At 34.1% G+C, this 16,267-nt stretch overlaps 1 protein-coding gene and 1 long non-coding RNA gene across 3 annotated transcripts in view; one reads left to right on the top strand and one right to left on the bottom strand.

Moving 5' to 3' along the window:
- The window catches only part of LOC141500623 (uncharacterized), a 151,545-nt gene extending 139,725 nt beyond the window's left edge, over positions 1–11,820 (bottom strand). Inside the window, exon 1 of the long non-coding RNA XR_012471981.1 lies at positions 11,648–11,820. This is a non-coding gene — a long non-coding RNA (uncharacterized LOC141500623). The remainder of the gene's footprint in view (positions 1–11,647) is intronic.
- The window catches only part of DLGAP1 (DLG associated protein 1), a 782,098-nt gene that overhangs the window by 220,398 nt on the left and 545,433 nt on the right, over positions 1–16,267 (top strand). The gene's annotated exons all lie outside the window — the stretch shown is intronic.

Below are 16,267 nucleotides of genomic sequence, written 5' to 3'. Positions count from 1 at the left end.
GACACTTAACAACTGCCTAGCTTTGTGACCTTGGGCAAGTCACTTAAGAACCCCATTGTCTTACATAAATATTATTTAAAAGAAAAGAATAAAGCTAGTTAAATTAACCTATAAGAGCAGAACAATTTGACATTAGTCTATTTTCTCAATTTTTTTTTAAGACGGGGGAAATCAAAAGTAATTCCTTTTCTGTTCATCTACTTACAGCAGGCTGTAGTCAAAGAGAGTATAGCCAAAAAAGTCCATGAACATATGTCCATAACTCTGTAATTGAATTAATATAAAGATGATACATAGTCCATTAAATATTCATGTATTTTAAGTTTTAATGATACCTTTTTAAAAAACAATCATTTCCTAATAAATTCCTCCCCTCTTTCCACTTTTGAATTAAAAAAACTAACAAAATTGAGAAGAAAAGGGCATATTAAATATTGTATACCATATTTTGTCCACATCATCCCCTCCTTTTTACTGAGAAGCTAAAAATATATCTTGTAATGTTCTTTCTGAGACCAAATTGATCACTGAAACTGAGTTTGACTACATTTTAGTATTGTTGACTTTGGGGGTTTATTTGGTTGTTGTTTTTTTACATTATTGTAATAATTATGTGGGTTGTTTTCTAGATTATGCTTGCTGTTTCTGCATCGTATCATATTTTCCTACATTTCTCTGAATTCCTCCTATTTATGATTTTATTACCATATTATTCATTATATTCATATTATCAAAATGTATTTAACCATTGCTCAATTGATTAGTATTCATTTGCTCCTACTTCTTTACCACCACAAAAAATACTGCTTTGAATATTATGATATAAATGAGACTTTTCTTTCTGTATCTAATTTTCTGAATAGTGTGGGATCACTCACTTTGATTATGAAAATGATGATTTTTCTCAATTAATTCTAAAAACATTCATTTAAAAACTAGTTTGCTTTAAATTCAATATATCTGAAGAAATATAAAAATTGGTAATGAGCTTGGACAATAAATAAATTCAATAAATTATTAAATCTGACAATAACCTTTTAAATTGTAAAGGTCAAGTCCCCACCTCCAAATCTTGAAATTTCTTTGTCACTTATTATTTCCTCTTATGCCTCCCTTTAGTCTCCTAGGAAAAGGTGGCTTGTCTCTTCAAAGTTAAATTTTTGTTCTACCTGTGACTTCTTCACCTAAGAGATATTGATCCATCATTCCATCAATCCCTGCATTTTTTTCATGTATCTCTATTCTCTACCTCTCTATTTGTTTCTTCCCCATTGTATTTACTTATTTTCAGATTTACTTTATTTTTAAAGTTTTTATAACCCTGCTACCTCCTTCTATTTACCATGATACCTATCTACAAACTTTGGGGGAAAGTATGGGAAAAATCTCATTTGCTGTGACTTGATAATATAAGAGGATAGCATGCAAGACCTGGAGTCAGAGAGACCTAAGTTCAAATCTAACCTCAGATACTTATTAGACATGTGATCCTGATCAAATCATTTAAACTTGTGTGCCTTAGTTTCCTCATCTGAAAATTGAACTGGAGATGGAAATGGCAAACCAGTCTAGTATCTTTGCCCAGAAAGCCCCAAGCGGGGTTATAAAGAATGGGGCACAACAGACACTCCTAAAAAACAACAAATCTGCATTTAATGTTTCGGCTTTTTCACCAATCACTCATTCCTCAAACCTTCTCTCCATCATACTAGCAAAACTTCTCCCTAACATTGCCAATCATCTCCAAATTGCTGAAGCCAAAGATTGCACCTTTGTCATCATCCTCTCTAATTTTGCATTTCACAGGGCTGATTTTGTTCTTCTTCCTGATGTTCACTACTCCCTTGGACCTGTGACACTGTTGTTCTTACTTTTCCTTCCACCTATTTTAACCATTTCTCTCACCACTGTCTTTTTTTGTTTATTTTTCTTCATTCTCTTTCCAACTGAATAAATATATTTCCACAGACTTTACTCTTGGTCCTTTCTCTTTTTTCCTACATCCATCTTCTGTGACCTCATCCATTGCCATCTCTATGCAAATTCAATAGTGCTAAACTCTTTCCTGCCATTCAGAAACAAATTTAATATGTCTAGATGCGAAGTCATCATCTTTCTCAACAAATGTTTTCATCTTCTGACTTGCCTATTATTGTCAATGGTAGTGCTATTATTGCCATCACCACAGCTCAAAATCTTGGAATCATTTTCATGTCATTGCATCTCATTATCTCTGTCTTTAAATCCAATTGACAACAAATGCTAAAGAATTTCAGCTCCAACTTATTATTAATGAATCCTCTTTTGTATTCTCTCTTTTACCTTTTTTAAGATTCAAAGATGGAAGGAACTTTAGAATTCCTTTAGTCAATCTTCTTATTTTGCCAGGGAGACCTAGAGAGGAAAAATTATTTGTTCAAGGTTTCAATCAATCTAGTAAGTAGAATAGCTGCAATTCAAATCTTCATTGAAGTCCTCATTGCCTCTTGCTTAGTCTATTGAAATAGTTTCCTGTGGGAGCCTCCATCAAGTTGATTATCCCTTAATTTCACTGTAGACAATAGTACCAGATTAATTTTCCTAATTCACAGCTTTATATCATTCCACACCCCAGAAAACATCAAATGACTCCCCATTATCCTCAGGATAAAAATTCAGAGTCCTTAAAATAGTATCCAGACCCTCCAAACTTGGCATCAACCCACCTTTGTAACCTTATTTCACATTTTTTAGGGATGTTTCTCAGGAAGAAAAAAAAATCTTTATCTAAGTGAAATGCAACAGTTCTGAAGGACTCGTGTCCCTGTTTTGTCTGTCTAAAAATTAGCATTCTTTCCTCAAAGTTCTTCTGATGGCTTTTCCAAGAAAGTTTTAGGCATTTGTTTTCTTTTGAAGGAAAGAATGAATGATAATTTTCACCATCTTTAAAAAACATAATATCCAGCAACCTCATTTGGAAGAAAGAGAAGAATCAGGACAGACTACTCATTGCAATGAATGAGATTGTAATAAAGAACTATTGTTAAGTTATAACAACTCTGGTCAATTCAAGCAGCTGAACCATAGCTAACTGGAATGGAAATTATAGATGATTGTTTTACTCTGTATGATTCAGAGCCAGTAGAAGATATCAGGGAGAAATGTGAAATCTAATAATTACGGGAAATGAGCTATTGAGCCATCTGGAGTACATGTCATCCAGTACTATGTCTTTGTGTTAAAGTACATTTTATGGACTTGGTGTTGTGTTCCAGTAGCTTCTGATATGTAGCATAGTCTCTCACTAAGTAGTTAAGAGGAAAGTAATAGAAATAATATGAACCAGTAAGCAGAGACCTGCCTCCTGTTCTGAAATGGAGCTTAACTTCATAACCAATTTCTTCAGCTTTATCAGTTAGAAACAGCTTTCTATGAGATTACTATCATTATCTTTTAGTAGATCATAATCATCATTCTGCTCACAGAAGCAAAATTTGTAAACTTTTAAAGTGTGTATATAGAAAACCTGGGCATCAAACTCTATACCCCCTCCCATTCACAGATATATTCACATAAATAACCATATCAGTCAAACCATCAGGCAGTAAGGGCTTATTTAATGCCTACAGTTCAACTCAAATAACTTTTGTTAAAAAAAAAATATATGTACAGAGGCCTCGCTAGGGGTTGAACAAGACAGAAAATTTGGAAAATACAAAATTTCTTCCCTTAAAGAGATTGTTACAGTCTAGCAGTGATTCTATGACTACAGCTGTGGCAGGCATTTTGAAGAACAAGCATAAAATGTGTTCTTATTTGCGTGGATTTTAAAGGAAGTTTGAGAGATACATTGATAATTGGAAAATGTGTTGGACTTGAGGGTCTTTGTCTCAGATCTATACCAATTATAACCCTGGGCAAGTAAATTAACCTTAAGTGATTTGTTTCTACATCTATAAAGGAAGGTTTTTAAGCAGACTGTTTCAAAAATTGTGGTGTTTTTCATGAGGTGGCTAAACTTCTGGTGCACAGCCTCTTTGAAATTAGTCGAGCTATTCTTCAGAAGATAGTCACACAGTCTTGAAACCATTCCATTTTTAGTAAGATTTGTCAGGGTCTGTGATTTGCTGGAAAAGTCTGCAGAAACATAGTTCAACTCCATGTTCTAAAGAGGAATCTGAAGTTTCAATGAAGGAAGTCTAAATCACATGAGCACGGTAGTGCCAAAATGTGTGATAGGGACAATTACTACAAAATTCTTAGAAAAGAGGGATAAAGTATGGGAAAGAGTAGTCAGAGAAAATTTGTAAGAGGACTTTGACTCTGGGTGACAATTAGTCCAAGGGAAAGCAAACATTTTGAATTTAAGATGATATAAAGATAAAGAAATTGAAATACAGGCAAAAACTCAGTGGTAGAAATGAACTTGATGTCTGCCAAGGATGGTAAGATAATTGTCTCACCAGATGATTACAACTAAGTTGTAGACTGGAAAGTAATAAGAAAAAAATTTAAAGATACATTACATGCATTAGATCTATATTCGCTTTATTTTGCAATTAGCTGGTCTTAACTCAAAGTTAGTTCATGAAAAAATTATTTCTAAATTCACCCTGTCATAGAGTTGAAATGCCATCTCCTCCCACAACTCAAAAGGAGATTTGTGCCACTTTAGCTCCACAAGAAAATACCTGTACATTATCTTCCTGCTTACTGGGGGATGGATGTAGATAGGAGACAAGATTCATCTAACCATGTGACTTAAAATGAAAAAACATTTGGCTAATGAGTAGGCAGCTGTTCAGTTAAGTAAATGACTCATACAAGGGTATTTGTGGTACATAATTATTTTTCAAGCCTATAAAAGATGCAAAAAACAAATTCCACCCAAGACCAAAAGGCAGATGTTTTACCTTACTGTATTCATGAAAATTACTACTGAATATTTATTCTTTCTTCAAGTTACCTATCAAAATCCAGATCCTAAACTGATTGTGTTAGCTAGCCTTCCTACCAAGTTGTAATTTGTTTTAAATCGGCATCAATCACTAACCAGATATCTATTGAAAGATTACTTTGTGAAAAGTTATTGTACTCAGTGCTGTGTCAAATATCTGAAAGATCAGAGTTGAAAGAGCTCTCTGAAGTCATCTAATCTAACCAGTACCCAAAGGATGAATGAAAGCTACAGTCTATTCTTAACAAATGGACATTCAACTCCAGGTTTCAAGGACCTCCCTACTCCTTAACAGAGTTTCATTCCATTTCCAGACAGTTAAAATGATTAGCAAAATTTTCCTTACATTGAGATGAAATCTAATGCCTGCCAATGTCTACCTATTGGTATTGGTTCTGCCTTCTGCAGTCCACTAGAACAAATCTAATCCTTTTCCACCATTGCAATCCCCTAGGACATTTCAAGAGAATTATCACAACTCTCTTGGCCCCATAAGTCTTATCTTCAGTATAAACATTCTTAGTTTCTTGAACTAACCTTCCTTATAGATATTCAAAGGTTATTAAAGCTAGAAGGAATTATATATCAAACCAAAAATTCTCAAAATTTTAGTTGCAGTACCCCGTCACAACTTAAAAATTAACATTTCCCAAAGTTAATGTAATTTTCCATAATAGAAATTCAGACATCTCAATATGACTATGGAATTAGTTTTACTTCATATACCTCCAGAAAGGAGCTTGAGAACCCCAGGGGTTCCCATTGAGAACTTCTGAGTTCCCCTTTTAGAGATAAGGAATAACCTCTAGATATTTTCCACAAACTGTTTTACATGATTGTGTGATCAAATTGCTTCCCATCTCAGAGAGTGAGAACATGAGGGAGGTGGGGGGAAGTAAAGAGAGAATATGGAACTCAAGTGTAAAAAAAAAATGCTTTAACATGTAATTGAGAAAAAATAAAATATTATTCTAAAAAGGTAAAATTAGATGTACTCCATAATTGAACTGTTCCATATGCTTTGTGATAATGAGCCAAATACTCTATATTATAGTACAATGGAAATAATCAGAGAGTTCAAAGCCAGAGTTTGACACTTTTTTACTTGACTTGTGTGACCTTAGAGAAACATCTTAATTTCTTTTGGCCTCGGTTTATTCATCTGTATAATAAAGAGGTTGAACTAAATCAGAGATATGCACTCAGGCTGGAAGAAGCAACAACATTCCTGCATGCTGCCCAAACCAGATTAAAATGCAATTTTAATTTAATTTAATTTAAATGCAACAAAATAAACAAAAAGACTATAAAGGATAAATAATATTACCTTTTTTAAAGTAATTAAATATGTGGTCCAAAGAAATCCTTATGTATGGATTAGTGACCTGTTTTTCTAATTGACTTTGATAATACTGGACTAGATGAACTCTAAGGTCCCTTCTTGCTCAAAATCCATAATCTTCTCATTCTCTATATCATCTGATGTAGGTAAAGGACAGAAGGACTATTGTCTTTTTTTCTTAGGATTTTAAACTTCTATTGGTATAGCCAAAGATTAAATTAACTCATATTACTGTTATATTGTATTGCTGACTCATATTGAATCAAGTACCAGAACACTTAATCCTAAAAGTTTCTGTCATATTCAACTCAAGGTAGTTCTACGAGCTTTCATTAAATATGTTGACAATAGTGAGCACTGTGCTGGACGTTAGGCATATGAAGCTAATAATAAAACAGTTCCTACCCTCAAGGAACTTACATTCTACTAGGAAAAAACAAGGTATATATGGACAAATAAAAACAGAATTAGCAAAAATTAATTCAGCTTTATTGGGATCATTCCACAGAGAATTGCCAACTAGTTTTGCCAACATGCAATGAATTTTTCAAACACAACAAGTTATGAAAAAGTCTACAGTATCAAAGAAGGATACAGTCTATATAAGTAGGAGAAGACTTCACAATGACAGTATATGTCCTGATCTTCTGAAATCAAAGAATAAAAAAGTCAGTTAATCTCCCAGTGCCCCCAAACAATTCTAGACAAAAGCAATAGATGATCTGATGATCTCCTTTGGTTGAAGACATTCTATTTCAAAAGTTCCCAATTCTTATGAAAATCACAGATCTAAACCATAATTACTATATTTAGTATAAGATTTAGATAGCTTTTAAATTTCAAATTTGGAATATGAGAAGCACTATCTAAGATAGTAAGTATGATTCACCATCCACTAGCTTTTTGTTGCTTTATTCATCTAAGAATTCAATTTTATTTCAAGTTGGCTCCAACTACTTCAAAAGGAGATTTTTACCCTTTCATAATGCTTCTAAGTTTCTATTTCTTCTCCCCAGCTGAAATTTTCCAACATCTTCTAAATGGCAGAATAATGAAGAGTCAAACAGATGTATATCTGGTATTTCAAATAAACCAACAGGAAAATAGCATAAGAATCTTTCTCTTCATTTCTTTTATCTACCTGAAAATATCTGTGTAGTAGTGTCCAGAGAGAAAGAGAGAGAGAGAGAGAGAGAGAGAGAGAGAGAGAGAGAGGCGGCTAGGTGATGCAGTGGATAGAGCACCGACCCTGGAGTCAGGAGGACCTGAGTTCAAATCCGACCTCATACACTCAATGATTACCTAGCTGTGTGGCCTTGGGCAAGCCACTTAACCTCATTTGCCTTGCAAAAAACCTAAAAAAAAGAGGCAAGAAAGAGAGAGAGAGAGAGAGAGGTAACATATATATATATATATATATATATATATAGAGAGAGAGAGAGAGAGAGAGAGAGAGAGATGTATACAATTTATATATATATATAGAGAGAGAATATATAAAACTCTTTGTGTGTGTGTGTGTGTGTGTGTGTGTGGTTACAGTAGTCTTGGGTCCAGGAAGTTCTGAGTTCATATTCTTCTCTGTCAGGCCATACCACTGCTTTTGTGACTGAGGCAATTCATTTAAACCCTCTCATCTATGTATAAAAACAATACCTACCTTACAGAGTTGTTATGAGAAGCCACTGAAATAACACATAAAGTGTTTTGCAAATATTGAAAACATCAAATTATTATTGAATTACTGAACACCTACCATGCACAAAGCCAATCATCAAGATGCTGTGTAAAATAAAAAGTAATTTAAGACCTGGTCCCTACCCTAAAAGAGGTAAGAGATGTACTAGCTGTACTAAATAGAAACATGAGAAAATCTTTAGAATAATAAATTTATTCCAGTAACAGTTCAGGACAAGAAAAAAATCATAAAAATGTTGGATAACTAATTATCAAAGAAATTTTATAGACCATTCTATTATTGGAGATTATAGGTAAGTGAGATTGCTCCTGATTAAGGCAGTCAAAAAAAAAAAAAAAGCTTGTCAGAGCAAGTGTTAATGCGAGATGGGTATTCAAGAATGAACAGAACTTGGATTTGCAAGGAAAAGGAAAATGTTAATACATTTCAGGTCTGGTAAATTTACAAAGAGGAAAGTATCACCAGCTGTTTTTATCTTCCTGTTGTTCATCAATGTGAGACAGAAGTATTTCTGTTAATAAAAAGGCAGAATGTGAGATCATTTTAAATTAGTAGTATTTTTAGAGAATGATGAGATAATTAAAGAAAATGGAGACTAGACACTCATCTCCTTTCAGTAATTTAAAAATGATAATAATAATAGATATGAAAGGCAGTCTTACATATAGTGAAAAGAATGCTTGACTTGGAGACAGGAGACCTCCCTCCAAATCCTGTTCCTGACCCTCACTAGTCATAGTATTTTATCTATAAAGTTCAGTCTTAAAAATATACAACCGACCTCACAAGATTGTTAGGTGAAAAAAAACTAGTAAAATTAAAGTGTAGCATATATGTGAACTGTTTTATTAAGACATAATTTTCAATATTATTTTGTAACAGACACTTAAGACTAACCTGGTATAGTAATTGGGGCAGCTAAATTGCATAGTGGATGGAGCACTGGTCCTGTATTCAGGAGGACCTGAATTCAAATCAAACCTCAGATACTAGTTTTATCACTCTGGGCAAGTCACTTAACCCTGTTTGCTCAGTTTCCTCAATCGGTAAAATGAATTGGAGAAGGAAATAGCAAACCACTCTAGTATGTAGGCCAAGAAAAACCCAAATGGGGTCATGAAGAGTTGGACACAAAGGAAAGCATAAGCTATGTTAATTATTTTCTACCTTTACAGAGACTACACAACCAATAAATGTATTATAAAAGTCTATCAGTATTTCTTTGGAATTTATCGTACATTTTATCATACAGACAACTTTATTAATGGTAGCTCTGTTCTCAGACTACCTCACAAAAACACATTTTACCCCAAAATACCTGAAATCTAAGTACTAATAATAGAATAAATAAATCTGTGCATCTATGACAAGTTTTTTCGTAGAGAAATGCTTTCTCAATTCCAACTTGGAATGCCAGAGACATTCCTTTCTGCATGAAAAATAAGAGCAGGGATGGAAACAAGGTTCATAAAGTTTAACCCTCCATATCTAACCCCCCCTAAAATAATAAACTTTCTTCTCTTTAATCTCTCTAAATTGTTCTGAATTGAAGAGAAAGGAGCCATTGTATCCAGCAAATGGAAATCAAAGCTTGGACAAAGACTCCTTTCTCACTCATTGAAAGTTTCAAGTAGTTTGTAAGTCAACACGATTATAATATCCAGTGGACATTTATTATATAGTGAGAAGATTAAAGTGATTCTGTATCTAATTCATTAATCCTGATACAGTAATTTACAGTAATTGATTGTATGCTGTATCTGCCCAAGTCTTGTGTTTTTATCTTAGTTCAGAAATTCAGTCAACCTGTAATGAGTCAAATTTAGACATCTAGTTTTCCTGTTAATCACTATGCTGTTCTAGCTTTAAGGAAATCTGCTATTCTTAAGGAATATGTGTGGCCACCAGGAAGTCTGGTCCAGCTAGTATCTTTATACTACCAAGTTATCCATCAAGGATGTCTGGTTGGCTAGTCAAAGAAATCTAACTCACTCTCTGCACTTGCATGTGGATTCAAAGTGAACTTCTCTTAGTCACAGGAGGAAATAAGGGAATTATTGCTAGACCCAACTTCCAGCTAATCATATAAATCCCCCATGCCTCAGGCGTGTAACCAGTTATGTTGTCCTCAGTCCCATGATGTCACCAGTTGCATTATTTCATCACCTAATATGCCTGGGTATACATATAATATATATATATATATATTACATATATATATATAAAAAATCTTATAAAAATGAGTCAAGTATTTATCTTAGGGTATTTGGCTTTAAAAAAATCTATTGACCTGCTTACTAACAGGTCAGTAACCCTGCTAAAAAACTATTATTTTGCTCTGAGAAAACTGTCCTCAGTATACTAGTGTTGAATTTTACTCATAGTAATAGGATGTGCAAAAAACTCTGATAGATACTAAAGATAAAAGAAAAGACATTAAATAGTCCCTGGTTTCATTACCTTTTCCTGGAGGGGTACAACATGCATACTTCTAAGTTAATTTGAGAAATGAAATGGGCATAATCATGTCTGAAATATACCTGAATTCAGCCTTAAAGGAAGATAAATATTCTGAAAAGTAAAAAAAGGAAGGGGAAATGATCAGGTGAGGTAAGTTTGTGTGAATGAATGGGTACACTAAGGAAATATCAGTTTCAGGTAAGAGCTACATGAACAGTTTCCCTGGAATGAAGAGTACACAAAGTAAAATATGAAATGAGCCTGGAAAGGAAGGATCATAGCTCTAGAGCTAAAAGTGCCTGAGGCATAGTAGAAGCTTGATATATATTATTGACTGATTAATTGATTGTTTAATTGACCTCAGAGGTCATCTGGCTCCATTTTACACATGAAAAAACAGACTCAGGAGGATTAAGTGACTAGCATGGATAGTCAGTATCTTAGTCAAGATTTGAACCCAGTTTTCTTTTCAATTAGAGACCTAAAGAGGATCTGAAATGACTAAAATGTTTTGAATGAGGGAGTGATAGGATCAAATCTAATGACAGAAAACTCTTTTGATGGTCACTTAAAGGATGTGTTGGAAAAAGATGAGACTGAAAGCAGGAAGATGAAATAAAGACAATTAAAATAAAGACATTAGGCTAGTGAGTGAATAGATCATGGAGATTAGTTTGGGAGATTTTAGAAATCTTGATAAAAGAAAGAATGGTGGGTTTTAGGAAAAAGATGATAAATTCCATTTTTAAAATGTCAAGTTTGAGAAACTGAATGGACCTTAAAGCAAAGATGTTCAGCACTGTAATGATAACATTCAGGAGAGAAATTAGGGCTAGTTTTGAGAATTATTCTATAAAAATGATTATTGGGAATAGAAGAAACCACTGAGAGTGTAGAGCGTCTAATCAATATATCATTTGCATTCTAAAGTAAATGAAAAATTTTAAAGGCTCTATTTAACACGATTTCTAATTTTCTGTATATCTAAATTAAGCCTGTTTTGGAACCCAAAGTAAAAATTGACCAAAAGTATTATACAATAGTGTATAGAAGTAGAAAACCATAATATTAACAATATTGTTCTCATGAAATCATTATCAGAACCCTAGAAGTACAAAAATATAAAAATTGCTTTAAAATTTTAATACAGGAAAAAAAAAGAAATTTGGCTACCAAAGCCACACCACCATTACAAAGTTGGATTACTCACCTAGCAATTGCAAAACACATCTCCTTTTCCAAATTTTTTTCACTGTGTTGAATATAATTAGCATGGGGAGAAAATGCAAATTCTTCCCTCTCGATGGAAAGAAAATATTTCAGTGCCATGGAATATTTCAGCCCCCCATTTATCAGGCACAGCTCCAAAACCTGATGTTCCCAGCTTTCAGTGTTCTCTTACCTGGCACATCATCTGGTTAGACACTTTGGACCTTGCCCACAAATCAATTCACTGCCCAAAGCAGACTGTCTGTATGCCATTGAAATCAACCAGAGCATATCTAATCTCTTCTTTCTACTTCCTTTCCCATGGTGATTTTCCAAACTCATCACCTAGTCCTCATCATGATCTTTTTGTCCCAGTCAGGAAGATTTTCTCACTGCTTCCCTTCAGGCATCACAGGGTCCCTCCTAAAAAATCTGGGACAGTAGACACTCAATAACTGGAATTACATTTTTTCTCTAAATCAGTAAGGGTAGGAAGTACTGATCTCCAGGTAACGTGCCTGAGCAAGATTGCCAAGGCTTATCCAAAAGGTCATGGAGGAAAATGCACAGATTCCATGCTTTCCTCTCTGTCCTTGTTCCTTCCCTCCCAGATTCCACGTGTTTAACTACATCCTAAATTATTTCCACCTAACTTGATATACAAGCTCATTCTGCAGCCAAAATGATCACTTGTCCCCTACTCTGCCCATTTTTTTTATCCTCTTACATGCCAGCCCTACTATCAGTCAGGGTACAGAGATAGATAGTGGAGTAAAGATTGAGGAAGCATTCTCAAATCTCCTTACATTCTCAGTCAGATTACCTAACCCATTAATACCTTCAATACAATAACAGTATGTTATTTATCTCTCTCTCTCATGTTACATTCTTGATTTAAGCTGAAATGCAGTCAGTATCCACAACCTAAAGATTATGTTTTATTTAATATTTTCAGGGTTTTGGAAGTCTCCTCTATTGTTTAAATGTCTGAGAATACAAAGGAATTTCTTTTTAGGTGAATATCTTACCTTTCCTTTACATCTTTTCCATTAGCTGTCCTTATGACTTTTTTTCATCAATGCTGCAAAAACTATGCAAGCTAGAAATTTGAATCTTAAATAACTTGAAGAATCTTATTGTGCTGGCATTGAGTTTCTCTCTACTGATGCAAATCACAGACCCCATAGACTTTAGGGAGTCTCACTGATTTGAGACAATAACAGAAGTAGCTGAAGCAAGTTGTGACTAATTATTCCTTTGGAGGCCACATTTTCCTGGGGTATTTAAGGAAAAAATACAATGGGTAACATTGCAAGTAGATGTACTGACAATAAACCTATTATTCTTTAGCAAAATACATTTAACATTGGAAAAAGTACCCCAGAGAAACAAACTTAGTGGGGAAAGTACACAGGTGGCAAACGAGAGAGTCACCTCCTTCTAAAAATGATCATTGTTGACTCACTGGGATGCCAGATGAAAGGATGCTTGTAAACTCTGTAGTACGTGTAACTTCTCATGCTCTCTAGCCATTTGATGGATAGTCACTCTGTTTGATACATGCCCAAGAGGTAGAGGGTCACTTCATCAGAAGAAAGAGTCTGTGATGCCAACTAATTGTAATACTATGAAAAAAGATGTGAAATGCAACCCCATTCCTGAAGAAAATGTTTGAAATTTATATATTCAAGTTCCACTTACATCATATGTCATTTTAAATAAGTTGGTACATCTTGTTCAAACTTAATCATTTCTCAGTACTCTCCCAAACTCATCCATCCCTACAGTGTTGCAAGCTTCAGTGGTCCAATGCCTACCTGAGTTCCAAAATGTCTTATGAGTCATCTTTAAATAGAAGAGAGCAAAGAACATTTAGATCTTCATTGGTCAGAAGAAACTAGCAGCATTTAAAAATGAACCTCACTCTGTAGTTACAACTGAAGTGTAACTTGTTTTTTCTGATAAGAAAACAATGAGGGTCTACTCTGTGGGAAATGGAGAATCTTACTAGAATCAATAGTCAATAAATATTTAAGTAGTACCTGCTATCTGTCAGGTACTCAACCTGCTACAAGAGTTCAAAGTTACAGGTCATTTTAGATAACTGTTAAGAAAATGGAAAATTAGGTCATGATGATGATGATGATGATGATGTTTGTTCTTTGTTCTCAAAGAAGACCATGACATCAGGGAGGTGATGCCATAATATGCAAATGAATTGAATTTGAGTGAGGGAGGGCTGTACTAAGTCACCATTCTCACTTTCTCCTCTGGAGCCATCTGGGTCCAGTGGCCAGATATGGATCAGGATGACTGGAGACGGTCCTAGATGCAAGGCCTAAAGTCACCTAGCTAGCAAGTATCAAGTATTTGAGGTCAAATTTGAGCTCAGGTTCTCCTAAGTCCAGAGCCATTATTCTAACCCCTATGCCACCTAACTACCCCAAAATGTAGTAGCTAAGTGTCACAGTGATAGAGTACTGGGCCTGCAATCAAGAAGATTCATCTTCATGAACTCAAATGTGGACTCAAATATTTCCTGTTTCTCTTTCCTCTCCTTTTTTCTCCCAACAGTTAGAGTGATAGGTAATCTTCACAAGTCCTCTCCTTTTCTCCAAGACTTAACAAAATTTAACAAACTCTATAAGCCATAGCAATCCTTTTAGTATTTTTGGATGTTACTTGTCTGACTTAGTAATTCAAGGCAATCTTAGGAGAGCAATAACATGAATAATGGGGAGGATTAGGAAAAGCATTATATAGGAGTTGACATTTACTGCCTTTCAGAGGAAGATAGGAATTTCAAAAAACAGAAATGAAGGAGTATTTTCCAAGACTGGGGGTAATCCTTACAAGTATATGGAAGAAGGATAAACATGTCTAGATCAAGGATGATTTAATATGTAAATCTGACTAGAAGATAAAGTACATGCAGAAAAATTTTAAATAAGTTTAATAAATGGATTGTAAGATGGGAGAGTTTGTATTTTTATCCTAGCACCAATAGGAAGGCACAGACATTTTTTGGATCAGGCAATGTTATATCCATACTAGTATCTTAGGAAAAGTAAATTGGTAGGAAGAGTAAATAGAAAATAGTTTGAGAGGGAAGCTACTGGAAGAAAAGTGACCAATTATTATGTAATTAAATTATGACAAATGAGAAGTGAATGATGCTAATGACATGGAGCCAGAGAAAGAAATAGATATTAGAAATACTCTGAAAAAGAATTGATAAGACTTAGCAAGTGATTAGATGTGAAAATAAACCAGGGATATACATCAGGCTGATGAGGAAGAGGAAAGAGCTAAAAATGACTCTGGAGTTTCAATCTTGGAGGAATAGAAGAATGGTAGTACTAAGCAGAAATGAGGAAATGTTGAGAATCAATGACATGAGGATCAGGGAGAGGAATCAGGTGTTTCATCTGGGCCATATAACAGTTGTAGGTAAACTGTCACTCTTTCTGCCATAAAATCACAATTAGATCATCAAGAGACAAATCTGGATATAGCATGTGGTTGCCAATTTGTCATCAAAAATTCTTATTCTGGCATTTTTCCCCAGCATTGCTGGAGCACCAAGATGCCTCACCAATATGAGAGGGAAACCACATTCAAAAGATCAATGACTCCTACAGTATCCAGACCATCACCAAAAGTCCTATTCATTTTTTTTTATCAAATCAGGCCATGAGATGAGATGTTCTGGAAAAAGCAGTTAAAAGGATGTATTTGCACATTCCCCTCACTATAATAAACATAATGTGCAAGTCATGCCATTATATGATACAACTACTATCACTGTAACAGTTATAACTGTAAGGATAAAAAAAATGAAAATGAAAAAAGTCATAAAAAATTTAATAACATATTCTTAACACCATTAGTGACAGTAGAACACATTTGTATATCAACATTGTCTAGGTGTTGGATGAAGTAGAAATGGCATTAAGCAAAACAAAGAAAGATAAGCTGGTGTAAATCACATGCATACAGATGAAATCTATTTTGCCAATGACCCACTTTAGAAAATGGTGAGAAATTGTTTCTTAAAATTTCTGAAAAAAAAGAGGAGGGGGAGCCTTACGAAAATAATTATTATATTTTATATATATATATATCTTATTGTTATGAAAAAAGTGACCTAATGAATATTTATAATTAGTCTTAAATACCTGCTTTCTCATCTCTACAAAATTTTAAGAATAATGTATTCATACATACATACATGTAAGGCATTCTTAAAGGTTTGAGAAGAAATCAGACAAGCTTTTATAACTCTTTTATATATCACACAATTGCCTGAAAGATATGGGGAATATGAGATTCTACTGTGTCTATTGTCTGACTACATAAAAGAATTTAATTGAGTAGACTACATGCTGCCTTACAAGACTCTCCTTCAACATGTAGTTGTCCAACATACAGATGTCCAAATCAGGCATATTATAACATCAGAAGCAACTCTGATCCTCTGATTATTAAGATCAACTGAAATATAAACCAGGGATGCATTTTGTCACCAAAGGTACGGACCAGCATCTTGGAGAATGCCTATTACATAATCCAAATTGAAGAAGGATTCTATATAGAAACAAAAGTCTTCTAAATGTTCTTG

Source organism: Macrotis lagotis, chromosome X (genome assembly GCF_037893015.1).
Source record: "Macrotis lagotis isolate mMagLag1 chromosome X, bilby.v1.9.chrom.fasta, whole genome shotgun sequence".
NCBI lineage: Eukaryota > Metazoa > Chordata > Mammalia > Peramelemorphia > Peramelidae > Macrotis > Macrotis lagotis.
Note: the sequence above shows the minus strand (reverse complement) of the source record. Positions and strands in the feature narration are given on the sequence as shown.